The 17,644-nt window shown below is 51.6% G+C and overlaps 1 protein-coding gene across 1 annotated transcript in view; it reads right to left on the bottom strand.

Moving 5' to 3' along the window:
- The window catches only part of LOC116956298 (uncharacterized), a 170,081-nt gene that overhangs the window by 76,821 nt on the left and 75,616 nt on the right, over window positions 1-17,644 (bottom strand). The gene's annotated exons all lie outside the window — the stretch shown is intronic.

The raw sequence follows: 17,644 nt of genomic DNA, 5'->3' as shown, positions 1-17,644 counted from the left end.
GTTTACTTAGCCTTACATCTCTCTCTCTCTCTCATGTGCTGTGTCTTCTCTCAAATATGTCGGGCGATCATGAACATCCATCCATTTGGCTCTGCCCATGATGTTTACTTAAGAACTTTGCAGCAGATACTCCCAATTGCATCCAATTGTTAAAATTGCCTTGCAGAGGCCAGCAAAACGTCATCCCTTTGCTCCTGTCCGCCCCCACAACGCCCACGCTTACCCTGAACTTTAGAGACCGACCCAGCCCCGACAGGAAATTGATAAACTGCAGGAAGTACAGGAGACTTTCAGTGGACACGCCGCAGGTGAAAATCATTATAATCATAACCAGTAAAGGACGCTTTTTGTTCACTTTCGTAATAGCGGTGTTTTGAGTTGAGTGTGCCTGGCCCGTGACTTTTGCCTTGATCAACATTACAGCATCATTTTCGGCTGGATACGCAAAATCGTGACTCGCCCCAAACGGCAAATTTCAACTTTTATTGAGGCCAAGGGAAATAATAAGGAGATGATTCTCCCCTGGAATCTGTACAGAGGGGGGGTGGGAAACATAAAAGCCGCACAGACTCCTATATGCAGCCGGTTTCCCAACGCAATCAACTTTCCCAGAAACGTCAGCGCAATCCTAAATCGTTGGGAACCGAAATGTTTGTTCATATATATTTTTAAAATCAACAAGCAATAAGTCAAAGCGTAACTCAATAAACAATACATCCTCGTGCGAGGAGAATGTCACCAGCTGTCTCAGTGGGATGGCTGTGCTTGAAGCTCGTGGCTTTGGGGTAGCGAGCACTGGGAATGGATTTGCAAGGCTGACCCTGCACTGTGGTATACTTTGTTAGTCTGTTCTTTATCCAGGAAAAGCCTCACCGAGGCTTAACTCTGAGGTGGGTTCAGGTTTTTTTTTTTGGAAAAGTTATGATTACTGATTGACTTTCGAGGTTCCTAACACTGTAAAGCAATCCCGTATTTTTGGTGTCTTCAAAGAGATAATATCCGATTACATGATCACTTTTTGTGATTGTGTTCTCCAATTGTATCACGCGTCATTTAATCTCAGAAAGGTCGGCGAAATGCTCTGAGTGGTGGCTTGGTAAGATAATCTGTATGGTTTTGCGGGCCCTAGCTTCATCGATCATGACGATGGTGACTATGATCATTCTTGAGATTGTGTTGATACAAGCGCCTTTAATTTGTCGGCAAAAATCATCCGATCAGTGCCTCGTTTATGCAGGGATAAATGTAACCTGGCAGTGGTCGCATGGATAACGGGAATAGTTGGCGTGGATAAACGGTGAAAATCTGAGTGGTACGACTCATCGCCAAGTATCGGCGACTTTGCCCAAAGACGCAGCGGCACTCTCTGCGATCTGGGGCATTTTCTATAACAGTGGCGTCACCGTCCTCCCGCTTACACTTACAATTCGCTCTGGCCCAGCTTAGTCTGTGCCGAACGAACATCGACAGTCACCCCAGGTTTCCCCCCATGCATACCCTCCAGCTAAAATCATTTTAGTTTCTCTATGCATACTCTTTGGTTCTTTCGGTGAAGTCACGTGACGTACCTACGTGTACGTCACGTACCTACGTCACGTACCTACGTGACTTTACCGACTTTATCGAACGAACCAACGAGTATGGATTCCTGCAGTTACGAAAGCTTGAAATAATGTCCGTATGCAGTTAATAAGTTCCACCAATATCACGCCCACAATCCCTTGCACTTTCGTTGAACACCCATCTATTGATTAAATAACAAAATGAATAAGCCGATACTACACCGCCTTCACGTATCTCGCTCGTCACATCAAATATAACTTTTATTTTACACGTCCCATCAGCCACACGGCCTGCTGGTGGTTCATAATTTCAGCAGCATTGGTTGAACACAAGCAAACTCTGGACCAGTTTTAAAATGCATTGCCCCATCAGCAGAGTCAGGGTTTGCTTGAAGCAATCGATGCTGGTGAACTCCCAGATGTTTATAGGGAAGGAATCTCTGTTGGGTATGGGTTCTCGTTCGACGCAAACTAATTTTGCACGGACGAGGTTCTTGAAGGGGAACATCCTAGAGCAATTATGCTTAAACTTGATAGCAGCCTTGCACGCCTTTGGTTCTCAATCGTTAATAAATGCGTAGCTTTAATGAAACAAAGTAAGTTGTACTTACGTGCCCGTGCTTTTGTTTTCGATTATTTACCTTATCAAAAAATCTGGCCATGTCTCGCACCCCCAGAAAGGGCATCTCGCACCCCCAGGGGGTGCAGCGTGCAACCCCAGGTGAAGAACCGCCGTCTTAGAGGCAAGCGTTTTTGGGATAACCCCTCCACGAGGGGTTTAAACTTTCCATCTTTGCCTGTCTGTTGAGACATTCTTTGAGTATAGCCACGGTCAGAGAGGTCACAAGGCAGCAGGTGAGTGGCCAATACACACCACATCTCCTGGCACGCACGTGGCTATCCACCTGTTCACCTGTCATCGGCCCCTTAGCTCGCGTAAATGAAATTGAAGGTCGCAAAACGAACGTCGGTGACGTTGGCGATGACAATCTTTGCCGACGGCGATAAATCACCGAGCGGGGGGGGGGGGCACAAAGTAAAAAGCCCCCGACCGCAGATAAAATAGCGGGGTGTGGCGGGGGGTCATTTGGAGTGGCCAGGTACGAGGCCAGTGAAATTCCTGAGCACGCAAGTGTGCAAACAATCACGATCCCTTCAATGCATGCCCGATTTGCCGCAGACGAAACGCAGCAATGATCAGCTGAGGCCGAGGTGCTGGCTTCCAATTTCGCACGTTCCCAGCGTGCGTTAAGTCCGTCGCACACCGCCGCTGCCAACATCGCCGCACATTTGGCACCGTCTCTTAGAGCCGATGTCTGCTTACTTTGTTAAAACGCTAACATCAGCACGGACAGAGGAATGTGTCGGGGGGCGGCGGGGGGGGGAAATCATCCGTGAAATTAATTTGCATTAACTGGCCCAGCGCCCTGCTGTCACTGAACACAGCCAACGGGGGCTGTCGATCGGGCTGCCTTTGTTTCACTTTGTACCACGCTGCCAGCTCTCTCTTGTGTCAGACCCATGACGCGTTTTGGTGCCACAGCACCAGCAATGGACGTGTGCATGTTGAACTTCTTTCGCACCGCACGTAGCCAACCGTGCTAATCAAGAGGCGCTCATGCACGGATCGCCCCGTCCATTCACTGCTGGCTCGCTTCTCCGGGCTGTGTGCATCGTTCGGTACACGACGTCCCACAATCTGCCGATGGCACTTTGTGACCGAGGGAAGAAGGGAGCCGCTCAAGTTGTGAGTTTCCCCGGAGCTCTGCCACTGCACGCGGAAGTGAAACGTTCGCTTGACACTGTGGGGTAACAGCACGCGGCACAACCGGGGGAAAAAAATCCTTCGCAGAACTACTGCTGACTTCCCACGAGCAGGTTAACACCGATTTTTTTGCTTTTCCCCCCTTTTCCTCGCAGTGGAGAAGTATATCCCCTGTGCTAAAACAAACACGGAGGGGAGGCTCTTGTTGATTTTGCCGCTGGAGCGCAGCACGGCCACTGTAAGCACGCCACGGGCTGAATGTGCGAAATCCGGCTGGCGTGGAGGGGGAGCAGGGCCCACCCAAACGGGGGCTCATCTCTCCCCTCCCCCCACCCTCCTGCCGCGAGAGGCCACTCCCTGGCCTGTGCTAATAGCCGGCTCCACACAGCAACGACCTCGTCCGTCCCTCGAAGGAGTTGCGTGCGTCTAAACTCTCCCCCTCGAACTGCTTTGTCCACGTTTGAGTGAGGAGTTCCGCTAACAAGGGCGTGGCTAAAGAGAGCTTTGGCGCTGCGATCCTCTTCCCGGCCGGCTCCATCACCCGGCCGGCTCCATCGCCCGGCCGGGTCCACTGCCCGGCCGGCTCCACCGCCCGGCCAGCTCCACCGCCCGGGTAGCTCCACCGTTCGGCCAGCTCCACCGCTCACCCATCAGTCGTGTCAGTAAACTGTGACGACGACCCAATTGTTCGAAGATCGCGAATGTCCAACAAGCGATGAAATACGTCACCACGAATCGATGAGCAGATTGATGCTGTGAAGTGGAACCCCTCTCGGGTAACTGTGAGAAACCGGATCGCTCAACTGCTCGCAACCGGTTGCAGAGTTGGCGAAATATTAGAGCTTCGGTTGCATGCGACCAAAAGTTGCATGTTGCACGCAACCAAAAGTCGCACGCAACCCAGATTCAACCAAAAGTTGCATGCAACTGAATCGCATCGGCGAGGACCTGGCGTTAGGTGGCATCTCCTTCCACACGCGCGCACGCACTCGCTCGCGTAACAGCCATCATTGCACTTGCCAGAGTTGATTGTTCACGGTGCTTCGCAGGGCCCAGGCACAATGCGTGTTCACGTCGTCGTCGCCGTAAATTAGGAGAGAGACAACGCGAGTTCAATCATATTGAGTCGCGACAAGTAAGCGGGGCTTGGGTACAACGGCGTCACGGCTAGAGGAGGAGCAGCGACCGGCGACCCGAGCTGATAAGGGCCTCCTGGCCTTTAAGGGAAAGTGGAAACGCTCGTATCTTAGAACGCGCCGTGTCAGATTGATCGCAGTTGTGAAACGATGCTGAATCCTCAATCTGGCTCCATTCCATGCCGTATTATTCCGCTGCTCGGGCGATGCTAACTGGCGATGCTGATTGATGCTCTTTGGGCAAGTGCCAAGGAAACTGACGCAATTTTGGACTAAAAAAAATGTAAGTTTGCAGAAGGGCGCGAGACATTCTATAAATAAAGATAGGCCATCTCGGCTCATTGTTAGCTGTACGTGTATTCACACGGGCTACGTGGCTTTGTGGCTCAGGCCTCGGTTGTTCTGTATCCGCGTTGGAGAATTAAGTCAGTGCTGTAAAACATCTTGAGTTTGAAAGCGCAGGCTCCCAATTGCCACGTTCCTGTTTGTCAATTACGAACGGACAATTCTCATCGTGATCCGTGTCATGATAGCAGGTGACTTTGTCCGACGGTTGTCTTACCCTTTCGCAAGGGTATGGGATCAGAACCATCATGCTTTGCGTGTCACGTGCCTTCACCACGCCTGTACGTATAATGCGCACGGCCTTGTTTTATTCAGACGAAACAAGAGTCATCGAATGTTGGCAGTATTATTGCACCGACAAGGAACACTTCGATTTCAATCACATTTTGAACATCGATGCGCCCAGTTTTGTACATTGACAGTCCATGGTGACGGAGCAGGAGTGGTGCGCCCTTCATAGCCCGTGGGCTGACTTATTCAAATGCTAAATAATTATAAGGTTTCAATAATGTAAATTAATTTACAACTGAGAGACGCACAGACACGGCTCAAAACGAACGTGGCCTCGTTACAACCGCAACAACCTCCACAACCGACAGTTTTGTTTGAAGAAGATGATGATGATGATGACGTCCATCTCGAAACTATATTGCGATCGCTGTGTCCCGCTTTGAACCATGCACACTCGATGGAATTCTTGTAGCGAGCATCTGACCTGTGGTTGTGTTGGGTGAGGTCCTGGAGCTTCAAGGTAACTATCTCCCGTTGGAAGAGGTCCGGAGGATCCAAAAGGACAGCATTCGACACTGGCCAGACAAATTATTTGCACATGCGGAGAAATGTCAACATCGTGAAGGACGGACCACCGCTTCTGGTGGCGCTGATGTGGTCCGTTCAATTGGGAAATTTGGCCGACGAATCTGTATTCGTGTTGAGAGAGGCTTGATCGCCGTGGTTAAACAGAAGAAACAGCAGCAGCAGCAGCTTCACAACACGTGGTGTGTCAAGGGATGTGGATGTGAAGGGCCAAGGGCTAATGCCTCGATTGCGCCTGCACCTTAATGAGGCAGTACAGCCACGTGAAACGTCACCACTCCCGTTTCCGTCACCACGGACTGTGAATGTATACATGTTGGTTGAAATCGGAGCATCACACTCCGTGAATGTTCCTCGTGTGTCCCAGAGAAGGGTTTTCGGGATGCTCCTATTTTTTTCTTAGTGCATACGGGAGGACACTTGCAAGTTAACTTCAGTTCCGAGACAATATCCGTGCGTGTATGAGTAGAACAAAACATACCAACTCTGCACACGCAGCTCAGCGACCTACTTTCTGCACTGCCTCCTGTAGGCAGGAGGCAGAGCGATTCGTCAACTCCTGCCTTCAAGTTGCTGGACTAATGTGCAGGCATCGTGTGGCCGTGACAAAACCACCACCAGCACCACCACTGCACGTCCTCGCCCCGGCTGTAAAAGTTCCAGCTTGTGTTATGGCAGTTTCCAGTTGTGTCAGTAGCCATGTTTATGATCTGTAATTTATACGTGCGTTATTTCCTGTTGAGGCACACGGAGCACTGTTAAAATGAGTTTCCCAAAGCTACGATGACCGAGGGCCTCGCTGTCTATCATAGCGGCCACAGATCCATGACCTCAGCGGCGCTTTGTGTAAAAAAAATAACAGCAGTTGGGCTTCTCTGTTCCACATCAATGTCATTCCGACACAAAGTGAACACTGAATGTGACTCGTTTCAGCCTCTGCTGCATCCCACGTCTATGTATTTATGAAGTGATAGAGGTGGCCGGATTGCTCATGGGGATCACAGCACAGAGCTGGCCATCGGTGAAATATTGTTTGGCATCTGTGGCTTCTGACCACTCTGTGATTAAATCAGTAAATCAGGTTCTGTTGCTGGTGTTAGCATGGTCACTGATGACTGCACAAGAAAGAAAAAAAAAACACCCCATGATACGTCATGTAATTTCTTAGTTGATTTGGCCAAAAACTCCAGCTCTGAGAATTATACTGAAAATGGTTTGAATTTTAGGTGACAGATAATGACCTCGGTAGCATCGTGTGTTTGGTAGTGGAGCATCACGAATGTAGATCTAAGGTGTCTCCCAGGGCTAACTCGGTCGCGGCGACTACACACGTAGCATGTAACCCTGCGCTGGGCTGGTGGATCGCACAGAGATGCTGTGACACTCCCTTGACCTGTGTGCGTCGGGGAGCCCATGCCCTGGCTCGTGAGGAGAAGGCGTCACCTCAAATGTGGACTCCGTCTGTTCCATCAGCATGGGATAGAGCGTTTCCCCCTCGCATGCGTGGGTTCACGACGGGTGGCTCTCATTTTCTTCCGCACGTGAACACTCAACAGGAGACTTGGACAAATCAACCGTGTTAATTTGAGGTGCGGGTAAGGACAACAAAATATTCTACCTCGTGCGCAACGTGTTTAGCAATAATCCGGCGTGTGCGTCATGCACATTAAAGCCAATAAATCGGTAAACATGGTGGACCACGATGCGTGGAGTTTGGGACATCCTGGCCTATCGCAAAAAGGCACACGAACATGCGTTTGCCTTCGCTTGGTCATCTTCAAACGGTACAGAGGGACACGAAGGGGTCGGCCCCTTAAGTTGTTTTGCGCACCTGGCACCTGACCCCCGATTCGAGTGCACGAGCCCGTGACGGAGCTGTTTGCACACCTGCTGGATTTGCCCGGCTCGATCCCACCCGGTGTTCTCATTGTTTCTCATTTCCCTTCTGTTATTGGATTCTCTAACACCCCCGCCTCCCCTCCCCTGCCTTCCTCCCACACCACCCCCCAGCTGAAATAACTCTCACCTGTCCTCTCTGAACCCAGGGGAACACACAGGTGTGTGCTCAAATTAGGGGAGACTTCTCGAAAATGTGACCGCCCAGACGAACATCCCACTGGGCCGCAATGTACGAGTGGTGTTGTGGGCCAGGGATGTTCACTGTTTATTTGTTTGTTTTCAAGTGCTCTCGTGAATTCAGTGCCCTGCTGTTTGATCACTGCTTGTCTCGCACTTGGGCATGGAGAAGAGAAGCGGCCCGCTGCTCGTGATCTCAGCTGATCTCACGGCACGGGCTCGCGGAGCACTTGAGGCTGTCACCGCTAAAAGATTCTGGGATTCTATTACGCTTTCGACCACCATGTGTATTAAACCCGGCTAATGGGTGTTTGAAAGACGCAACAATGTGTGAAAACCATAATAGAGGTTTTTGTTTAGTTAGATCGCGTTAATATAAATGTGTCGTTAAACCCGCCACCGCCCAACAGCCAATTAGTACGGTTTGTCGCATAAACAAAACGTGTCAATTTGTTACTAGTACAGCACACCGGTGTGTTGGAGGGTGAACCCACAACATTTGCAATGTGTGAAAATCACACCACAAGCCATTCGGGCATCAGGCAAAGAGCAAAGCCACCCGCATTTCCTGAAGAATTGCATTGTGGCCCTTTTGTCAAAGGTCACCGTCAAAATTAATTGGGGCAAATGTGACCGATTGATAGAAAGAAAAATATCCCTGAGCTAATTTTCTAAGCCCAGTCACCAACATTCTCAACAACAACAAAATATTCCGGCTTAGAGCGCTATCATCGTTTGTATATAAAAGAACAATTTTTCGTGGCACAACGATGTTGTGAATTGCGGAGCACAAAACAAACACGCTGAAATAGATCGCCGTCTCTCCACATAAATCACGACATGTTACATCTCCATGAGCCAAATGGACTTCGGAATGTTATTTCTTTGACGCGGAGAGACAGAACATGACCAAAGTATGTTTACATAAAGTGTTATGCTTTCTCTTGTGATAAACACTCTTCATATAAGATGTGCAATCAGTCAATCCTCATAGATATGATGAATAGGCATGGATCGAGGTCACCATTTCTCAGTTGTTTCTGTCTCTCACGTTAGCACAACTCTTTTTGCTTCATCCACCTCAACCGAAAGTTGGCATACACGCGGCATGCACGTGAATTGGCATGCACGAGAGTTATGATACAATTGGCATGCACGTGAATTGGCATGCACGAGAGTTATGATACAATTGGCATGCACGTGAATTGGCATGCACGGGAGTTATGATACAATTGGCATGCACGTGAATTGGCATGCACGAGAGTTAGGATACAATTGGCATGCACGTGAATTGGCATGCACGAGAGTTATGATACAATTGGCATGCACGAGAGTTATGATACAATTGGCATGCACGTGAATTGGCATGCACGGGAGTTAGGATACAATTGGCATGCACGTGAATTGGCATGCACGGGAGTTATGATACAATTGGCATGCACGTGAATTGGCATGCACGAGAGTTATGATACAATTGGCATGCACGTGAATTATCATGCACGGGAGTTATGATACAATTGGCATGCACGTGAATTGGCATGCACGAGAGTTAGGATACAATTGGCATGCACGTGAATTGGCATGCACGAGAGTTATGATACAATTGGCATGCACGAGAGTTATGATACAATTGGCATGCACGTGAATTGGCATGCACGGGAGTTATGATATTATTGCCATGCACGTGAATTATCATGCACGGGAGTGAGGATACAACCGGCATGCACGTAGCACGTTTCGCGCACGCACAATTCAATGCGTATTTCGCGAACGTTAAAGATACTCGATGGGTGTGATGTATCGACACGCACATATTCTGTACACAACCTGTTTGCTGATGCTGCTGCTTTTGCAGTGAAGCACACGAACAATGAACAGCAACAAACTGAACACAGTCGTCGTCAACAGAGCGGCCTTAAAAGGAAAAACTTATAATAGGCAATGTTTCAGATTCTAGCCAAATGGCCCTGGTTCACAGCACATAAAAGGCCCATTGCCTGAAACATCGCCTATTATATATTACTTTAAAGCCAAGGTGTTATTGACAAATGTGTTGAGATTATCTTTACACGACGTGTCAATCTTTTTGTCCAATAATATCCCATGAGACTCCTGGCCACATTCATGAAAACCATTTTAAGTAACTCCTTTAAAAAACAACAAACAACCAATTAGCTATAAGACGACAGTTATTAACTCATGGATGTACCTTCTCCCACCATAGGAATGTAGAATTTCCAAGACTGTCCTACATGACTGTAGAGACGAGATGAGCACTGTCCCGTGTGCATTCGGAGCAGAACAATAATGCGGCCTATGCTATTTCACTGCGACGACAGTAAATAGTTCAATTAAGGTTAATTATATAATTTTGAGGAAATTTTTTACCACGGTCAATTTATGTGTGGGCACGCACTCACGCACGTCATCATCCATTTGCTGAGAGTGGGCGGCGTGCGAATGCCATGCCGAGCCGTCGCACGTGGCCTGAGCCGTCGCACGTGGGCCGTGCCGTCACACGTGGCCTGAGCCGTCACACGTGGCCTGAGCCGTCACACGTGGCCTGAGCCGTCACAAGTGGGCAGAGCCATCACAAGTGGGCAGAGCCCTCACACGTGGGCAGAGCCATCACAAGTGGCCTGAGCCGTCACACTTGGCCTGAGCCGTGGCACGTGGGCCGTGCCGTCACACGTTGGCCGAGCCATCACAAGTGGCCTGAGCCGTCACAAGTGGCCTGGGCCGTCGCACGTGGGCTACGCGCTGTTGTTGCGGGTCGTTCGGAATTGACTTCTATCGACGCGTTTCCTCAAGAGGCTTGGCTCGGCTCCGAAACGGAGTTTGTGTGGGCGTCAGCGTGAGTGAGAGGAAAAAAGAAAGTAAAAAAAAACCCCACCACACACACGCGCACGCACGCACGTACAAACCCACCCACCCCCACGCCACCCCTGAACCCTTCGGAATGATTCAGCACATGGAAAACGCTGGAAGAAACACGTGCGTCAAAGGCGGGTGTGTGTGTGTGTGTGGGCCCAACCCTCGGGCCTCGGAGATTGTCAAAAATGCGGTGACTCACTCGTTGCCTGCGGATCGGAGCGGTGTGAGGCCGGGGGGGGGGGGATTGCTCGTAATTGTGGACATGCCCCGATAATGAATGGCTATGAGGGGATTACGTTGACCTCACAGTGGACGGGGCTGAGTTTCAGAATTATGGGGCCCTGTCAAAGACGATCGGAGGCGGTGTTTCCCCTTCGATGCGAGGCTCCCCAGATTTCGCGAGCAGAGTCCCCGCCGAGCTCTCAATGAAGCCGCTCGACAGAGATAATGCCCCCCCCCCCGCTTGTGGGCCCCTTGCATCGCAGGGACCCCCCCCCTCTCCTCTCCCCGTGGAACTGGGCCCCCTCCTGACGCTGCTGCTGCTGAACACGTGGAGACCGTGGGAAGTTGTCTCGGGAGCGGATGCTCACGACGAGCAACACGCAGTGGCCCGACGGTTACCATGCAGTTTTCCATGAAGTGAAATCTGCCGCTGTGTTTACAAGTTGGGCTGGTTTAATAAGCACGATTTGGAATAAATCCACCCACGGAAACAGACATCGTGCAGCAATTCGTCCCCCCTAGGTTATTCCGTGGGTTATCAGAGTTGATCCTAGTCAAGAAAGATTATTTTCACGAATCAACTCGTTTCGTCTCGGATTTTGTCCTCTCATCTCTGCCTTCTCGCGATGTACAGGGTTTTTTTTTTTTAAATTCATCTCTCGCTCCATTCCCCGACCACACGAAACATGATTCCATCATTTGTGTAACATTTGAACAGAGGCGGAGGCGGTGGTGGATTTTGGTCGCGAAACCTGCGTTTGATCCCCGGCCGTGACCGAACATCAGCGGCGAGGGCTATCGGAGTCCTGGCCCTGACCTCTCTCCGCAACTCTTGCGGCGGCTACTAAACTCTGCAAGAGCGGAACTAACCAAACATCTCGAGCGAGACTAGGGGTCGTCAACCTGCGGCTCTTTAAGGACCGCTCCGTGACGTCCTTTATCAAAGGACCGCCGCCGTCTCTTATTCACCACGCAGTGCATTGCGATCCTTGAAATATTGAGTTTTTTTTGTATCGAATCCCCCCCCAAAAAAACCCATGCTTCTTCTTATTACGTTGGTTCGCCGACCTCTGAGCGTAGCAACCCGGCAAACAATCCTCGACGCCGCTGCACCGGCCTCTGCTGCCCCGCAGCGTAGCACGCAGCCTGCTGCAAGCACCTCAATTGCGCACGGAGGTCGCCCATCCCAGCGCGACGCGGGCTTGAAAACCCTCGCTGAGCTTGCGAGAAGATTTAACGCGAGGGCGGCGGTTGTTCCGTGCGATTCGGGTCATGGGCGAGGTAAGGGCCCGTTCACTGTTATGAAACAGGGGCAGAGGGCGTTTGGTGTCGGTTGCGCTGCGCGTGGGTGCGCGTGCGGCCGTCCTGGGCTCACCGCTGTGACGGTGGGGGGGGGGGGGGGGGTCTCGTGCCGCGCATTGCGTTCTCGGTGCGCGCGTGGACAATGGAAGCCCTGTCCGTCCGTTTGGCTCAGCTGCTGCCTGAGCGACGTCCCCGGTAAACGTGCAGCGTTCGGGACCAACGCAGCTTGCTGGCACGCGGTTTGGAACCGTTGGACCGAACCAGGTGGTGCGTGGTGCAGGTAACGTTTCCCCCACCACCCCCCCCCGCCCCCCGCAACGTTCCTTGTTTGTCGGGGTGGAGGTTCGAGCTCACGCCCCCAAGCCTTGGTCTGCGCACAGACCGCACGTGTGGCGCTGCAGTTCGAGTCGAGGAGGAAACGCGCCCGATACAGCCTGTCCTTGGCTCTGAGGCTGCCTCCTCTCTGGAGGCTGTGCCGGTTCGAAGCAAATAACCCCAGCAGATGTGCGCCTGTGCGCTCGCGCGTCGTGTACTGGGCAGCGGCGGCGGAGCCGTTGTGCGCGCTACGCTGCACTACGAACTCGGCGACCCGAGTTCGATTTCCGCTCACGGCCACCAACACCGGTGACGATTCTCTGAATCGGTCCTGGGCCTCCCCTAGGTCTACTCAACCTCGATTGAGTACCCGGTGCGGTGTGTAAACATCGCCACTGGGGATACAGAGGCGGTCGTGCATAGTGCTGGCCACCCCCTCGTGTGCCGGCCTTCATGAGTGCTCACTTTTAGCACTTGCCCCAACAGCCCGTTAAGGCTATACCGGGGGATCTTTGTATGTATATGCGTGTATATGTTTCACGCTACTGCTGTCAGAAGGGCGTCGTCCACGATTAGAGGGTCGCGAAAGCCTACGTGTTAAACTCACTTCGCGGGTGGTTGGTCTACTCTTCCACGATGAACAGATGTGTTGTTCCCACATTCATCCAACCCACCACACGCTACCCGCCGGTCCAATGACCGTGGCGAACCCATTTATGCTGCTGGCTTCGAGAGCCTTGGTCCGTTTGTTTCAACTTCCGTGCCGGGAGATCGATCCGGCGAACTCTGGATGGCAAGTCCAGTGCTCTCGGTGAACATGGGCCACAGATATTGGGATCGTCACGGATAAGAGGGCCGCCACCGCCCTATCACGAAAAAAACTCAGAACCACCGTGAAACGACAACGGTCCAAACAAAACCACGGGCTCGTTGCGAAGAGTTCAGCTGAGGCTGTGATCTCAATGTGAAGTGTTCTCTCCCCGGAACACCACGGGACGATTGGGGGGGGGGGTGAGCGACACAGCCCAGGAAGCTAATAACCGTGACTTCAGAAGTTGAAAAAAAAACAATTCCCTGCGCTCGCTGAACACTGACCTCCGAGCCACGTCCTGCGGTAGATAGACTCTGACCGGTAACTTTCACCGCTCGGTCAGGGGGGAGGGGATGGGGTTGAAGGGGGTCTGGACGGAGGGGGCGGGGGCGGAAGTGAAGAGGACTACGATGAAATCCGCAGAATTGTGGCCATTCTCTCGTGCTCGCATCGCTAATCTATTCGCCGGGGGAGGAGGTTGTGAGGTCGCATTGGCTGGCGGCGCCAGTGTTTCCCTGGGCAACGTAGCATTTGGGCATTGCTTGCGTGATAAACAAAAAAAATGTATGAAAAGTCAAAACGTGAAAGTTTTTTTTATTCTACAGCCCTGAGGCAGTCGTGTAAATTACACATTACTATGTCGGGGGTGGGGGTAGTCGATCCATAGGACAGCCGCTGCTGACTTTTCCACAAATTGGTAGTCGTTTTATCAATCCCCAAGGGGATGATGGGCCGAGTCACCCCACGATCAGGATTTGAACTCGCGAGCTGCTGAGCCAACTGACCGATAAAAGATTCGGAGAATCTTTACTCCGATGATCTGCTCTCTCGAATCGATGTACTCGACTGACATGGGATGGGGAGGCTCTCGTCTAGCAGTGGATAGACACGAGGGATGTACATGTTACATCGAAGTAATGGGGACTCGAATGCACCCAGGGAGTATGTACGTTGAACTTTTTTCGCACCGTACCGAGCCAACCGTGCTAATCGGAGGTCCGTGGGAAGGACAACAAACTACGGGTCTCTTTGTGTGTCTGTGGGTCTCTGCATTTGTCCATGGGTCTCTGTGTGTGTCTGTGGGTCTCTGCGTTTGTCCATGGGTCTCTGTGTGTGTCTGTGGGTCTTTGTGTGTGTCTGTGGGTCTCTGTGTGTGTGTCCATGGGTCTCTGTGCGTGTTTGTGAGTCTCTGTGTGTGTCTGTGGGTCTCTGTGTGAGTCTATGGGTCTCTGTGTGAGTCTATGGGTCTCTGTGTGAGTCTGTGGGTCTCTGTGTGTATGTGGGTCTCTGTGTGCGTCTGTGGGTCTCTGTGTAAGTCTATGGGTCTCTGTGTGAGTCTGTGGGTCTCTGCGTGAGTCTACGGGTCTCTGTGTGTGTCTGTGGGTCTCTGTGTGAGTCTATGGGTCTCTGTGTGAGTCTACGGGTCTCTGTGTGTGTCTGTGGGTCTCTGTGTGTGTATGTGGGTCTCTGTGTGTGTCTGTGGGTATCTGTGTAATTCTATGGGTCTCTGTGTGAGTCTGTGGGTCTCTGTGTAAGTCTATGGGTCTCTGTGTGAGTCTGTCGGAGTAGGCTAATCGGAGTAGATTTTAAAACTGCGTTTTAATATTTAATCCGTACAAATTGCCTCACCTCTTGCTAGAAATTCTGCAGACCGACCGAACCGACATCGCCAGATCCAGAGAGGCTCCGCCAAGGCCCTGCGTTTGTAGTGGAGAATTGCGGGATGTTTTGGGGTCACTGTGGCGGTGATGGTGGTGGATGCCATGGGGGGGGGGGGGGGGGGATGTTGTGGTTTGCTGCGGCTGCTGAAGGGGAACGTACGCATGGGGTCACCATGGGAAGTTGTGGTTTTCGTTCATTGCTGTTGCGTCGATGTTGCTACGAGTTACAGTTGGCGGTGTAAGATGTTGCATAACAATTTAGGCGTTCGCTGTGTTCCGGAGAAGCCTCACTGCGACTGGGGCTCACTGTGATTTTTTTTCAGGGATGTGTGACCAGTTCCTTTTATGCACAGCAAAAAAAACCGTCAGTGATTTCCTGCTCAAATGAGGATTGAGGCAACGGTGCTCAACTCCCGTTTACATCCCTGAGCCAGTGGTGGAAATTCCACATCCTTATGGCAGGGACGAGTATATCCATGTGACATATTTATATTTATGCGATCTAACCCCGAAAAACTGCTATATTATGGACATTCATATGGTAACCACTGATGTCGTCCCCGCAGATTTGTGCTAATTTTATTGACCCCAGGGCGATGATGGGCTGAGACCCAGCCGTATTTTGAGTGGCTAACACTCAAAGGGCTTCACGCACGGGTTCACAAACCCACTTGCTGTACTCCCGTTTCCTTGCCACCTCTCAGCCCAAGTGGGGTTTTGGAGCTCCACAAATCTGAGCGATTCACCAACGCTCCCCTCCAAAGTGCTGGACCGCAGGCGTGCGCAATAGCACCACGTGAATGCAATACAATCTGTAGCAATGCTCGGCTGTTGTAGCTCTTGGTGCATGTTGTGGGTGCTTTAGGTGATGTCCGCCAGCTGTATTTGGGAGCAGTGGTACGGTGGTTAACGCGCTGCGCTATGAACCCGGCGACCCAGAGTTCGATTCCCGCTCACGGCCACCAACAACGTTGACGATTATCTGAGCTGGCCCTGAGCCTCCCCTAGGTCGACTCAGCCTCAAATGAGTACCTGGTGGCGGTGGGTAAAACAACCTCGCTGGGGAAACAAAGGTGGTCGGGCGTAGTGCTGGCCACCCACCCCTCGTGTACCTTACCAGCCTTCATGGGTGCTAGTCACGAACAGCACTTGCCCCAACAGTCCGTTACGGCTACACGGAGGATCTTTGTCTTTGGGGCACGCTCGTCCAGTGCCTATCGCAAACACGAGGCCGGAGTTAAACTGGCACAAGCAGCGACGGTGGTGCGGACGGCAACGAAGATGCATCGGTGGATCCACCCTCATTCATGCGCAAGCGGGATTGTTGTGCCTCGGTGGCTATCGCCTCCTTTTCCGTGACGAGTTCGAAGCAGGTTGCAATGTTCCCATGCCGCTCCGGTCGTGAAGCCAGGCCTTGTGCCTGCAGCATGTCGAGTTTCCCACGACGAGGGTTTTGTGATTGCGTGCTTGTTGTCGGGGCCACGCTCGCAAAGTGATTGTGGTGTATATGTAAGGGAACTGCACATGGAATTGATAAAATTGAACACGTTGTAAACACCGGCGGAAGGATGTCTGACATCCGGAGAGAGGGAGGCACTGGTAGCAAGAGACGACAGGCGGTAGCTCATTAAGGGCGGGGAGAGAAATATCAAGACATCAAGAGAGATTTCAAAAGGCACAGTTTTCCATGGTTCGGGGCGCTTGTTCGGGGACCTATCGACGGCCAGGGGTGGACGACATTGGGTCCCACTGTTCCAGAAACAACTTGGTGGAAACCAATCGGGGCTGAACATAGCCCGATAGTAATCACGAGTGTGGCGGTTGTTACACTCGGAACGTTCAGTTATAAATACAGCTCTACTTCCAGAGAAACTGTAGGTCTCCAAGGAGCTTCTTTACACATATATATGGGTACATAGTCGAGCTGTGGGTGCTGTGATGATGGTGGGACGATGTGGGTCCTGCGGGGTGTTGAGGCAGCTAAGTAGGGAGCGGTGGCGCAGCGGTTAGCGTGCAGCACTGTGAACCCGGCGACCCGGGTTCGATTCCCGCTCACGACCAGCACCAGTGACGATTAATGAATGATCTGAACCGGTCCTGGGGCCTCCCATAGGTCGACTCAGCCTAAAATGAGTACCTCGTGCGGTGTGTAAACATTGCCACTGGGGAGACAAAGGCGGCCGGGCGTGGTGCTGGCCACCCTCCCCCTCGTGTGCCGTTCCGGCCTTCATAGGTGCTCGCTGACAGCACTTGCCCCGACAGTATGTTAAGGCTATACGGGGGATCTTTGTCTTTGTTTTAAGGCAGCTAAGTCGCAATCTTCCAGACCCCATAACTAACTACTTCCTCATTCACATTAAGTCTGACCTCCATCGCTAAAAATTCCTCACCTCCAACATCCTTTACGTCAACGATGCCTCACGCCCATAACGTGACCCCCCACAATTCTCAATCTGACCCTCATCCCCCACCAGTCCTTAAGTCCCCCTGTCACTCACGGCTGCTCGCTTGTATATTTGTGTGTATATTCGTTGGGTCTTCCGGTAAAGCCACGTAGATAGGTTCAAAGAAAATAACAAAAATAACAAAAAACTACGACGTTTCGATCGCAACACAAGCGGTCGTCATCGGGAACCAGACTTAGACAGGTGCGTGCCGATCACCTGCAGCTATGGCCGGACAGCGGAGAGGAGAGCGAGGTGGGGAACGTGGAGTGGATTCTGACCGATGTTTGTTGTTCTCGTTGTAGAATTCTATTT

The sequence above is a fragment of the Petromyzon marinus genome, chromosome 64, assembly GCF_048934315.1.
Source record: "Petromyzon marinus isolate PM22_M1 ecotype Great Lakes invasive population chromosome 64, UKy_Petmar_22M1.pri1.0, whole genome shotgun sequence".
In the NCBI taxonomy this organism is placed as follows: domain Eukaryota; kingdom Metazoa; phylum Chordata; class Hyperoartia; order Petromyzontiformes; family Petromyzontidae; genus Petromyzon; species Petromyzon marinus.
Note: the sequence above shows the minus strand (reverse complement) of the source record. Positions and strands in the feature narration are given on the sequence as shown.